Genomic DNA, 14,300 nt, shown 5'->3' with positions numbered 1-14,300 from the left:
GAAGGGGCACATTGGAAACAAACTTTATGTATTCTTGTTTTTCTGAAAACCCTATGTCATCCTCCACTTGACTGAGAGTTTGCATATAGGATCCTAAACTGAAAACAATTTTCCCTCAGAAATTTAAAGACATGACTCCATTATCTTCTGGCACCTAGTGTTGCTGAGGAGAAGTCTGATGCCATTCTTACTGCTCTTCATTTGTAGGTGACCCAGTCATTCTCTCTGAGCCTTTTACAAGCTACTCTTTTTACTCAGAGTTTGAAATTTGGCCAGGATGCATCTAGTTGTCCGTCTTGTGCAGTCACTGTGCTGGACACAATGATTGACGGCCATTCTGATGTCAGGGCTAGTCTTTCTTCAGCCCAGAGAAATTTTCTTCTGTACTTTCTTTGCTAATTCTCTCCTCTTTAATTTCTGCTTTTTTCTTTCTAGGATTCCTATTAGTTAGATATTGGATTATTCTCCTGTGTCTTTTACTTTTCTCTCATATTTTCTTTTTCTGTCTGTCTGCTCAATGCTTTGTGAGATTTCATCCATTTTTTTTAGTCCTTCCACTGAATATTTTATTTCACCAACTGCATTTTTTTTTTTTTTTTTGCCGTACGCAGGCCTCTCACTGTTGTGGCCTCTCCCATCGCGGAGCACAGCTCTGGACACGCAGTCTCAGTGGCCATGGCTCACGGGCCCAGCCGCTCTGCGGCACGTGGGATCCTCCCAGACCGGGGCACGAACCCGTGTCCCCTGCATCGGCAGGCAGACTCCCAACAGCTGCGCCACCAGGGAAGCCCTCACCAATTGCATTTTTACTTTCCAAGAGCTCATTCCTATTCTCAAAATACTAGTTTTAGAATGTATTATATTTCCAACCCTGAGAATTCTAAAAAAGTTTTAAAGTCATCTTTGGTTTCCTGAATCCTGTTTCCCCAGGAATTAATGAGATTTTTCTGCTTATTTTCATATATTTCCTTAATGCTGGTGTTTCTCCTCACACCGCACATATGCCTCCTTGGTTTTCTTTCTTCCTGTCTGTCTGTCTGTCTATCTATCTATCTATCTTGGCTGTGCCGGCTCTTAGTTGTGGCATGCATGCAGGATCTAGTTCCCTGACCAGGGATCAAACCTGGGCTTCCTGCATTGGGAGCGCAGAGACTTACCTACTGGACCACCAGGGAAGTCCCATCCTTGGGTATCTTTTGATGTCAAATACAAAAGAACTACAGATGCACAGATGGAATTACTGTGCAGTTGTACACCCACCTGGCCTGAATGGGCTTCCCTGAAACTTTCTGAGATTTTGTGGGTGATCTGGCTCCCATCTCCTCTGTTGCCCCCTTATTCTGTGTGTGGCTTCCTTCAGCTGGTTCCTCTGATAACTATTCCCATACTCCTGACATATTCCAGAAATTTGCTTACATCTCTTATATGTTGGTGGCCTCTTCCTCCCCTCTATAATATAATACATTTATATATTTTTGGAATTCTAAAACTTTATCTCAACAAAATTTTGGAAAGATAGGAGGCAAATGTGTATCCTGGGTTCACCATCTTGAACTATAAGGAGATTAAGAAATTTTTATTCTTTTAATTTTACTTGTTTATCATTTTAATGGCTCCATCTTTTGGCAGCTTGGTGCCCCTAAGCCAGGAGGCCCACCTGAGGTTTAGGGTCTCCCCCAGGAAAGTGCTGCTCCCAGATATTCAGCATCTCATGGCCCTCACTCTTACCATGGTCCACATAAACCAGAGCCTGGTTTCCCCATATTTCTTCCTGTACAGGTTTGAGGTGCCCAGGAGGTAGAATGAGGACAGCCCCTGCTTGGGCGCACCATCCTGTCCCCTCACCACAGGGCCTGAGAGGTTCTACAAGCTCTACAACACCACAGGCTCCCTTTCACCCTTCCTTCCACCTGCTCCCACCCCCAGCCTGCCTTTCTTTGCCCTTAGGTAACCTTCAGATCTCAGCTCCAGCACCGTTTCCTCAGAAAGCCTTCCCAGTTCCCCTTGACTTGTCAAATTCCTCCATCATGTGGGCTCATGGAACAATTTCTCTCCCCTTTACAGCACTTATCTCAGTTTGTAATATTTGTGGAGCAAGACCATGTCTGTTTTCTGTTCATTTTGATGCCCTAAGCACTTGAGCGCGGTACTGGCGTATAGCAGGTGCTCAAGAAATCTCTCTTGAGCAAATGGATGATCATGAAGCTAGCCCCAGAAGAAACGTTCCTTCAGCTAACTGAAAAATAACCCACAGGGTGACCAGAGTGCAACACCACATGTGCTCCACCTCAGAGGTCTGATAACTGACTAGGCCCTCGTCAGCATTGCCCAAGGCCTGAATCACAGGCTTCCACGGGCTCTCGTCTGAAGCCTCAGCTCTGCTCGTGGAGAGAGGTCAGGGAGGTGGATTCCGATGCAGCCCTTAGGGCTTGAGGCTCACATGGCCTTCTGACCACCCCAGCCTTGACCAGACAAAGTGGTGACTCATCTCCAGACAAGGTCCCTGAAGCCTGGAAGGAGGGCAAACAGCCACCTCACCCAAAGGGCCAGGAGGAACTTTCTTAATTGAAGCCACAGCCCCCAGGGGGGTGGGCCAGATGCTGCCCAGAACCAATGGCGACACCCCTGGTTGGAAACAAGAGAACCCCACGCCTCAGCTACCTTTTCGGCTCTGGCTTCACAGCGGTGAGGCTCTTATTAAATTTGGGATTACCATGTGTAAAGCGCAGTCTGAATTTTGTTTGCTCTGTCATGTAACTTGCCTTTCCAAACACTCAGTCAGAGCTGCAGTTAATCCACTGACCGTGGGCTTAACTGGCAGGTGGCCAGGAGGCCCCACCAAATTCCTCCGGACCTTTTGTTACCTGGCCTAGAAGGGAGAGACCCCTTGTTTGGGAAGTGTTTCTCCTCCCCCTGACCATTTTCTGTATTAAGAGTCTTTTGTCACCATAAAGCTGAAGCAGGGGATTATGATGGGTAGGCTGTCACCCAGATTGTTTCCTCCAGAGGATGAGGGGAAAGGTTTGCGGGGCCGGCCTAATGAAACCTTTATTCGGGGGACAATGCCTTTCCATTCAATTGAAGTTCAAGCCTCAACAATGCCTTCGAACAAACCCCATTTGAATATTTAATTTGGGATGGAAGGAGCTGAGTAAACCCCTCTCTCCCCTCAGCCCCTTTCTGGAGACCCCCTTGCAGCAAAACCTGAGTTAGAAGCTTGAGTTGTTGATGTCAGGGTATTGCTGCCACCAACAAAGGTGGAAAAATCTAAATCTAACACTCGACTGACATCAAAGAATGTTGTTTACTCCGAACTTAAAAACATACAAACAAAACAAAACAAAAAAGATAAAAACAAACAAACAAACACACACACACACACAAACAAAAATTCCAGGAAGTGAATGCTGGTCAGACGAATGACCAACTAAAACCTGTCCGTCCTGAGCCTGGCAAGCAACAGAGACCTCTGGGATGAGCGCCCTGCCCACCCCAAGTACGCAGGACCCACGACTGAGACCAGAGGTCCTCGGAGGATAGCGTGCTACCTCAAACCCCACCCAAGTTCCTCCTTCTTTGCTTCTTCACAGAGAATCTCTAAGAGAGAGAAATGTCTAACTAGGCTCAATTATTTTCATGGTTGCAGTGATGTCAAAAGCACTTTAAGGGAATGGAAGTTTCTCTACCCTCCTGCTCTACTTGGCAACCAGGCAGCGAGGCAACAGGCACCTGAGAGACGGAGTTGTGTGTGGGCTCCTCTGTGCTGAGAGTCAGAATTACCCTAGAATAATTTCTCTGTGGATCATCTGTACAATTTTCTTATCCGTACTCACAGCACGTCTGCTAACTCTTGGTCTCCTTTTCACTTCTCACTTCCTGGGGAGGACGACCCACCCTTTGTTCTGTCCTCCCAGAGAGGCTCATCCATGCTAACAAGCTTATGTGCTGGCTCTTTCCTCCTCTCTCCAGTTTTCCTTCATTTTCATCATCTTTGCCTACAGTGGGGATGCTCGGAAGCAGCTCCATCACACCGGGAGGGGGTGAATCCTCACACTGGCATACTTGATCTCTCTGTCAAGGGTTTGGTTTCTGCCCTGCCAGTGGGGAAGGGAAGGGAACCCAGAGCAGGATGTTCCTGGCCTTTGCTGACCTGGTGGCCCTTGAGCTTAACCTCAGCCCAGCTGAGCGGGAGCAGCTGCCGGGGCCACAGTGCTCGACACCATCTAACCAAGTTCCCAATGTGCATCCCAGGGGTGAGCCATCAAGTCCCAAAGCAAAGGAAGCGTTTCAAGTGATCTTAGAGACTGGCCGCCAGGACCACACAACCATCGGCTACCACTTGGGGTCCTGGGAGCCAGAGCCTAAAATCCAAGAATAGCTCCTTCTCAGGCAGGCCCTGTGTGTATGGGTGCATGCATGTGCACACGCACACACACACATGCATGTGGGAGGCAGGGCATAAAGGTCTGGCATGCAACTGTCGGTGGGCGGTGGATCCCCAATCTCTCTGTAGTGGGGGCCCAGAGGTGTCTGCATCTGGTGGAGCGGACGGTCTGGCATCTGGCCAAATCATGGGCATCACAGCCGTGGAGCTCAGGGCCCCTTGCTCAGACCCATCTTTCAACTGTAGATTTGCTTCGACAACTCTGTCTAACAAGCAGGCACTGGCAATGCCACCCTTCTTTTCCCTTGCATGCAAATTAACCTGTGAGCCTTCCTTCTAGGTGGGCTTTTCCTCTGGGCAAGGCGATCCCAGGCAGAGTGGCCGGGGTTCCTCTGGGCACACCATTTCCTCAGAGGTAATGGTACGAGGGCAGGCAGCCAGCTGCCCTCTCCTTGATTTCATCTCTCTGAGCCTCACTCTCCTCGTGTGTAACAGGGCGGATGATAACAGCAACAATGTCAGAGGACTGTTGTGAAGCTAAAATGAGATAATACATGTAAAGCCCTTAACAAAAGGCCTGGCACACAGTAAGCACTCAGTGAATGTGAGCTGCTGCTACTATTTCCCTTTGGGTCCTTCCAGTCCTCATTTGGGGCTCTGTCCTTTAGTCCCACAATTGTAGGAAATGTGATCTCCATGAACACCTTTCAGAGGTGTTTGTTGGGAGGTTTGTGACTATTCTGCCAGTCCCTGAATGCAGCCTACAAAAGAGGGTTGAGATGGGGCCAGAGAGATGTCCTGGGCTGGCTCTCGTCCAGCCTCCTTTCTCCCGCCTTCCCGTCCATCACCTACTGCGTGCCAGGTGCTAGGATGCCTCATAAATGAGGCACAGCCCCTGCTCTCGTGGGTCAGCGTGCTGGTCCTCAAGCTCTCAGGGCCCATCAGAAGGGCCAGGCTCATGTCTCAGAGCCCTAGGCGAGGTCCTGCACTCAGCACACACACCAGGACAGACCTAGAACTCTGCTTCCATATGCGTGCCCACCAGTAGGAATGTTTTCACACCAGCTCCTTGGAAATGTCACATCAGATCAGCAGTCCTGATGGCCCCCACTGCTCCTGGATGAAGTCCAGCCCTCTGGGCTGGATAGGTGCTCCTTCCTTACTATCCAGCCTCAGGTGGCTCCCTGTGTTCTCCCCTCACTTGTCACCTCCTACCTGTCTATTACAGCTTCTCATGGGCCTCAAACTTTCTCTCCTGAATACCCCGCCCATCCCCCGTACCGATTCTCCTTGCAGCAGCCAGAGTGAGCTTCTAAACAGAGAAGCCAAGGCCATGTCACTCCTCTGGTGGCTTTCCACTGAAATAAAATCCGGCTTCCTCTCCACGGCCTACAAGGTCCTGCACACTCCTCGCCTCATACTCTGCTCACCCACCACGCTCCACACACCTGGGTTCTGCAGATATGCTCCTGCCTCAGGGCCTTTGAACTTGCTGTTACCTCTGCTTGGAATGCTCTTCCTTTCAGTCTCCAAAGATTGGCTTTTTCATTTAGGTTTCAACTAAAGCACTGCCTCCTTCAAGAGAGCTTCCTTGACCTTGTATCTAAAGGATGCCTAGTCACTTCCTAAAATATCGACTCATTTTATTGCCTTCACCACATCTCTCCTGATTTGAACCAGTCTGATCTGTGCACTTGTAGCTTGCCTCTCTCCCTCCATCGAATGTCACTTCGTGAGATCACGGAACTTGTCGCTCCAGTTCATGGCTCTCCCCTGAGCGCCTGGCACCTGTTAGGCTTCAATAAAAGTCTGTGGGATGAGTGAATGAATGACTCTTTACCTCATTTAACCCACACTCCTGCCAAGTCCACATTTCCTGAAATCTTCATGAGTTTCATTCCCTGTTAGGGCCTTTCCTCCTCCTGCCAGAACAGTCAGGGCCTAATGCAAACCCTGCCTCCTCTTTCAGAAGGTACTTGCTTTTCCTGTTGATCTCTAACAACCCTTGGCCAGTCTTCCTTTTCCATGGATCTGTCTCATAGGAGGACATGCTGTCTCCCCTCTGAGTTTATAAGCACCGTGTGGGCAGGGACATCACCTGCTTTGTGCTCATATTCCCATGCATGGGAAGGATGCGCCGTCAGGTGTGTGCACTGTTGAATCAGGATGGCCCTCCTGGCCCAGGTAACCGTGTGAGGCTGATGAGTGGTTTCCAACACTTGGATTCCCCCATTTCTGCTCTTTTCCCCAGGTCTTGGGCCCCTTTACTTCCTCTAGGTTCCCTGTGTCCTCTCCACACTGCCTGCTTTACATCCCCACCCTCACTCAGGCCTGGCCTCAGATCTTTCACGCCAAGGACCATGAGAGCATCACCTCTCCCAGAGAAGCCTCATTTTGACAGTAACCCCTGCCTTGAGCTGAGGGGAAGGTGGTCTGTTGGTGGAATTTCAGTATCAGTGACACATTTCTTTCCCACCCAAAGGCTTTCCTGTGCTCCTTAAATCTTGCCTCATAGGCGATTACTTGCTCTGCATCTGTGGAGCTCAGTGGGGCCTCAGGACCAGGACAGAAGCCAGTCTCTGACCTCCTTGGGTCCTTCCCTGAATATCCCCAAGTGTGCCGAAGGCCCAGGAAAACAGTATGAACGAAAGGCTGGGGGTTATAGCCACAAATAGAAATAGATCTCTTATCCTACAGCCCCATCCTATCTAGCTACTGTCACCTCTCGCTCTGAGAGAATAAGAGGATGTCAGGCAGGGCCAATCTGGGGGGCCAAGAAGGCATCAGGATATGAAGACACCCCATTCCCAGGTGCCCATAAAATGTGCAGAGCATGAAGCTGAAAGTAGAGCATGTGGAGGTGCCATCCTCTCCGTGGTTTGTCGCCCTCATACCTCCACACATCCCGTTACGGGGGCTGGGGGTGGGGGTGAGGTAGATTATTAAGGGAAGAGGGCTTACAATTTTAGAGCAGAAGGTTCAGACTTCTAGGTTGACATCTTCACCTGCAATTTTATGAGGAAGCCACCAGTAAATACTGTTAATTCTATGGCGAGCGCGCACACACACACACACACACACACACACACACACACACACACTTTGAATCAGTTTGCTCCTCTTTCCCCCATTATCACTCATGTCCCCAGTCCACAAGGCCGCTGTCTTTCACCAGGACCACCACATTACAGGAGCTCACTGGAATCTCCACTTCCTCTAAACTACTCCCCATCCGGCATTCAGAGTGATCTTTAAAAAATGTCCCTCTAACTGTGTCATTCTCATGACTCCAAACCCTTCCATGGCTGCTCATCACACTCCAAATGAAATCCAAACTCACTAAATCCCGCACAGGCTGGCTCCTGCCCATCTCACGTCCCTCCTCACAAGGCCCCAGCAACACTGGCCTTGCTCTCATCCTCGAAGTCCGCAGGCTCTGGGCCACCTCGGGGCATGCTGTCCACATTCCCTCTGCCCGAGCCCCTCTCCCCACTATCGTCTCTTTGCATGATGGCTCCTTCTCACGACTGTGACCCCTCAGAGAGGGTTTCTTCCACTGTCCTGTCTGAGGTAGGCCCCTTTATTACTCTCTACCAGTAGGACCCTGTTTTTCATTGAATTTACTACAATTTATAATTATTTTACAAATGCACTGCCACATTTGTTTATTGTTAACAATGCAAGCTCCTTGTGTGGAGAGCAATTTTGTCTTTCTCACTAGGTCCCAGCATGTCACAGGGTCTTATTCACTATTAGATCTCTAGCAGCTAACAGGGTGACAGAACACAAAAAAACATTTATTAGTGAATAAACATGGAGGTGCTCGGTCCCCCACTCTTCCTCTTCCCCCAAAGCGGGTACCTGAGGCAGCTCCCTAGCATTCAGCCTGGGGCAGAGCAAGGTGAAACATCAAGGTCATTCTAGAACCTCATAGGAGAAAGTCTCCTGAGAAGTACTAAGTATTTTCTAGGGCCACGCTAATGTGGGACAACTCTCTTGGAAGTATCAGAGAATTCCTATTCCCTGAGGTGATCAAAATCTCTGGCGCTGATTGATAATAGAATGTTTTTATCTTGACTGCTTCAGAATTTAGCATGAAATGGGAAATTAAATTATCTAGTTCAAAGAGGAGGAAACACATGTCCAGAAAGATTAAGTAGTTTGCCTAAAATGACCAGTTTGTTACTGGGGGGAGCCCAGGCTAGAATCTAGTTATTCTGAGTCCATTGTACTTCCTCCTGCAGCCCATTTTCTCTTGTGTCTTCTCCTAGGAGCCTGCGAGTGATCTGCCTTTGCAATAGGCTGGTTTTCTGAAGGGTGAATGAGGCCTGTGGGACCTGAATCCTGTTTTTGTTTTTTTACATTATTAGTCACTATGTAACTCAATATGTTTTAGGCAATGCATTATCTCAAAAGTTTTGGTACTTCAAGGTACACTTAAGGATGCAGAAAAGTACCTCAGAGAGGAAACATCAAGATTGTATCAGTTATCTATTGTTGTGTAACAAACTGTCCCAAAACTTAGTTGCTTGAAACCACCATTTATTAGCTCATGATTCTGTGAGTAGGCCATTTGGGCTGGACTCAACTTGGTAGTTTTTATGCCAACTCACCTGGCTCACTCACATGCTATAGTCACCAGCTGGGTCTGCCAGAGACTGTTTGGTCCTGGATGCCTTTGCTCACATGGCTGCAATGATGGGGATGAGTGGGCCACACATCTCCAGTGTCTAGCAGGATAGCCTGGGCTTTTTCACATGGTAGCTGGTTCCAAAGGCATCAAGAGAGAGCAAACCCCAATGTGCAAGTGATTTTCAAACCTCTGTTTGTACTCATGTTTACTGACATCTCATTGGCCAAAGTAAGCCAAATCAAGTTCCGAACCAAAGAATGGAGAAATAGACTCCATTTCTTGATGGGAACAGCTGCAAAATATTGCTGACATTTTTTTTTCAATCATAAGGGAAGAGTCAGATAAACTCCTTCAGTATCATATTCATATTGAGATTACTGAAACCACCCTATGGTTTATCTAGTCTGCTGGGGGGTGGGGGAGGGAGGCTGTAAGTGTATAGGGAAGAACAAATCTGACTCCATATTAGATCTCTTTCTTTTACTTTAACCTTTGTATTCTATTGCTTTTGCTTCCAGTTAAGAATGTTGCCTATAGCCTGAAATATACCGGCTAGCCCGTTCTCAAGGTATACCTTTAAGGGTATAACACTTCTCCATTCATACAGAGATTAAAAAGTTGCAGAACAGAGAATAACATTTGTCTTGTCGGAGGTTTACAGGAACATCATGACCTGACCTACACAGCATTCTTACACCAAGATTATGACAGCAAGAAGTGTGCAACAACCAATCACGCCCCTCCCTCACCTTGCCTTTAAAAATGCTTTGCTGATGGGCTTCCCTGGTGGCGCAGTGGTTGAGAATCCGCCTGCCGATGCAGGGGACACGGGTTCATGCCCCGGTCCGGGAGAATCCCACATGCCGCGGAGCGGCTGGGCTCGTGAGCCATGGCCACTGAGCCTGTGCGTCCGGAGCCTGTGCTCCGCAATGGGAGAGGCCACAACAGTGAGAGGCCCACGTACAGCAAAAAAAAAAAAAAAAAAAAAAAAAATGCTTTGCTGAAACCCTTGGGGGAGTTCAGGTTTTTTTGGGGGTATGTTCTCCTTGCATGGCCCCGCAATAAACCTTTCTTTGCTCCAAACTCTGATGTTTCGGTATTGTTCGGCCTCACTGCGTGGAGTACATGAACCTGTGTTAGGTAACAAAAGTAGGGGCTAGAAGTAGCCTGGCTGTGAGGTGAAGCCAAAACACTGACAGCCAGGGGAAGGCAGGCTGGAACCCCTTAGACCTCTGTCACCCAGCCTGAAGGTGGTCTCCCAGGGCCTGAAGTGGGCTGAGCAGGAGTAGCTGGGCAGAGAGAAAAGGCATGGGGCAACTTGGGAGCTGTGAGCTGCTTCATTCTGCTCTCTCCTGGCATCCTCAGATGCTGCTCACATAAGTGGTTTGGCCAAGAAAAAAGACACAGAGCCTGTGCCTTCCACTCAAAACATAGGCCAATCAGGGCTGCGGCCTCTGCTCCTAAAAATAAAGCCCGTGAAGGAAATGAAGGCTAATGCACCTGGAGGTGAAACCACAGGTCAGGTGGGCAAAGCTTTTAAATGGACCGTCTTCCATGTTGGGGACAGCATAGTGACATTTCCCCCAAGCTCAAGGAGAGCTCGGCCATCAGAAGGCCGATTGCAAATCAAGATCGGGATGGGCTGAGCTCATTTTCTGACCCTGTGTGACAGAAACTGCTCAAGTTCCAAATTTCCCACATCGGTAGCCAGCAAACAATAAAAAAAAAAAAAAATTGGAACCTAACTGACAAAGCCCTTCTTCTAAATTGTGGAGGCGATTCTCACACAACAAACCAGTATTTTCAGACCCCTCCGCCCCATTCTGCCGATGGACCTGCCTGGGACGGAGCGGTGACAGTGCCCACCGGGAAGGCAGCGGGGGGAGCTTCCAAACGAGGTGAGGGAGGGCCACGGCTCGGAGGCCTTTTTCTTGTAGCTCCAGACAAATTAAAAACCTCCTTACCGGCCATTCATTCGGAGGAAGCCTCTTCCTTCCTCCGCAGGGGGTCTGCAGTGTTGGAAGGAGATCGGATTCTGGAAGGCTGGGCCTCCCGGAGCTCTCAAGGAGGGGGAGCCCGCAAGAATGGCAAGAGAGAGGCCCGAACCCTGAGGAGATTGGCAGCCAGGGAGTGGGGGCAAAGTGCAGCCCAGGTCACTGGGAAAAAAGAAAACTCAAAGTAAGGGAGTGAGGGAAAGTTCCACTTTCAGCCTCCTTATGAAAGGAGCCTGGGTAGAGAGGGGCGGGAGAGCCCAAAGGAGGGTGAAAAGGGAAGTGAGACCTGGCCGAGAGCAGGAGAGATTCTTGGGGGTGGGGTGGGCACAGGCTGTTTGAAGGAGCTCGGGCAGGCAAAGGGGCCACCTCTTCCCGAACTTGATTTGGAGAGACCTGGAAGCACATTGCCCGGGACTCCCAAGGAGGGAGGGCAAAATGCCCTATTAAGCGTGGGACGAATTGATTTCCCAAAGAAGAACAGCACCATTTCCTCCAAATGCCCTCTCCAGTCCTCCTTAATCTGCCCTGGAGGCAGCAGGTGACCTCTGCACGGGCCCCTGGAGGCGCCTTTGTTCTGGGGCATTCTGCAGCCCGCCCTGCCCCCACCCCTTGCACCTGGGCAGCAGCCTCCAAATGCACTTGTCCATCCCTGGCTGGCTCGCGGGGAGGGATGGGCGGATGCCTTTGTATGTGAAAAGCCACGAGTGCTCCAACTCTTGTTCTCCCTTCAGCTTGCCACATTGGCTGATGGTTTTCCTGTTCACTCCGACGGCCACAGAAACCTACTCCCAGGAAAAAATAGTTTAGCCTGCAATACTTTATCTGGTAAGACAAGTTTGTCACGTCACGGAGGCTACCTAGCGGGCCGACCCTCACTATTTATTCATAGCCAGGGCCCTGCTCGGCCCTAGCATCCCCAGGTGTTCCCTGCTGAGTGCTGAGTCCTAATCCAATCCCTCTGAGGTTTGCTAATTTAATTGTGTAATGGTCCACACCTGAGACATTCCCGTAACTATCTTGAGGACATTACTTAGCTTAAAAGACTAATAAGGGTATTAAGGCAGGGACTTAGACATTGAAAGCGTTTACCATCTCTAAAACCTGAGTCAAGCAGAAGAAAACTGAAGTGGAGGGGCGACCTCCAAGTTAGAAAAATCAACAAGTAATTAAAGTTCTTGCTGAGTGAGTCTGAAATACGTATTTAGCCCTTGTAAATTAAATGCCCTGGGTTTTTAAAGAGCGATTTCCCCAAACATCTATTATTCACATCAGTAGGACAGACGGTAAAACCACTGTAAGATTTATGGAAACTAAAAGACTTCCTATGCTAAAGGTTAATGAAAGTGTAATTCAAATCATGAAATCTTTACGTGTCGGCTCGGTTTACACCGAGGGCTCATTAAGGATGTTTTTGGTACGGCAGCGGCCCGTGACGTCACAGCGGGTATTTTAAATGGGCGGGGCCAGACTGCCCTGCATGTAATTCTTTAAAAATATAAAAGCCTCCCTCTTTCCTCCTCTGTCTCTCCAGCTGTAACAACTTCACCGACTGCCTTGGTTCCACCCCGAGGATTTCACTGAGAGAACACGTTAGAGGGAATCAGGAAGCAGAGAAAAGGTCACAAATAAGCACCTCAGGAACAATGAAAGCTTTTCTCTATGCAGCAGTGGGAGAGTTGCTAGAAAAACTGGAAAGGTATTAATCAGAAGTGGCTATAAATCCTCTGGAGTTTTGCTCTTATAAAACTCCTCAGAGAAAGTCTTGAAGGAAATGCAGGTCAAAGCCCAAAAAAGCTCTTGATCAGAGATTGCTGGAGGAAAATCTTCCCAGACGCCGTTTAATAGGCAGCAATCACCCCAGGAGTGGGGAAGCCAAGTACGCTTGAAACATGGTTGCAATTCCTAATAGGTCTTGTCACACTTAAGGCACTGCAAGCTCCATCCAACGAACAGCTGAAGCTAGCTGGCGATTCATAAAGCCAACAGTTTAAAGTTTATTATGATGAAAGCACTTAATGACAGCCATCGCTAGGGGCCCATCATTTATAAAGCTGTGCTGAGTATTAGGCATGTAGCATGACCACCAATTTTATGTCACAATTGCTACCATAAAATGACCTTTGGTGATTTTTGCTGCATGTGGTGGACAGCTCTTCCTTCACATTAGTGCTCTGTGGCTTTCTTTGCAGACTATTATGCTGTCTAAAGCTTATTTGGCACTGTCGTGAGCCTCAACCCTTGTTATTACCCCGAAGGCCTGTCTAAAAAAAAAAAAATCTCATGCTCTATTACGCCACTCCAATAATTTACAGTTCTTACCAGCCTTGGTTTGTGTAATATTTGAATGCAAATATGCTTTACCACTGCATTTTATTTAAAAAGAAAAAAAAAGTTCCCATGCCTCTGGCTAGGGCAATATCCATTTGATGGGAGTTCACTGAAATCAGCCTCTTATTCCCTGGTCAGGTCTCACTGAATGTGTACTCTTTTCCTTGGTCGGTTAAAAACACCTCCAAAAAAAAAAAAAAAAGAAAAGGTTAATTAAACTTTCCTTGCAAAAGAGGTTTTTGTTTTTAAAGATCCTATGTGTGATAAACCCACCTAAGGCAGAAACACTAATTCTTATTTCCCTACATCCAGTCCCAATGCAAATTTACATCTAACATTATTTAATTAGGATTCCATTTTCCAAACTGCTTTGTTTGTTTAGTTAGAAAGTGTTTGAATACACGGCCACTTTACCGCTCCGATGTAAACTGCTGCTGAGAAAGTGGTCTGTCCATGCTACACCACCTTTAAATTGTGTATATAATTTTATAAATGATATAAAATCTGCTTCTAGTCCCCGAAAAAAAATATATAAGCATGGCACACTGCAATTTTGGAAGGACGTAAAATATGTGATTTCTGCTGGTACCTACTGTATTGGGTTTAATATAAAGCTTTTTTCAATAAGGTAAATTGTTACATGACAAACTCATCTTCCACCATTATCATCTGCTGTTTGTGTTTAACAACAGGAGTCCCGCTCTAACAAAACTGTTGTAATGGCTGTACAAATTACTCAGCTGAAAGCTTTTCACCAAACAAAACAGTATTAATCAGCAGTTCTTATGAAGGTGCTAATTAAAAACAATTTTCTTCCTCAGTTTGCAATACTAAAGCCATCTTCACTTGCACAGTTTCCAATATACAGCTACTGTATTTGCTCACAATTCAGGCCCTCTATTAACTATTGAATCTCCTATTAGCCATTTTATTACATTTCTGTTTACAAGCTTGTTGACAT

The sequence above is a fragment of the Mesoplodon densirostris genome, chromosome 14, assembly GCF_025265405.1.
Source record: "Mesoplodon densirostris isolate mMesDen1 chromosome 14, mMesDen1 primary haplotype, whole genome shotgun sequence".
Classification (NCBI taxonomy): Eukaryota; Metazoa; Chordata; class Mammalia; order Artiodactyla; family Ziphiidae; genus Mesoplodon; species Mesoplodon densirostris.
Note: the sequence above shows the minus strand (reverse complement) of the source record.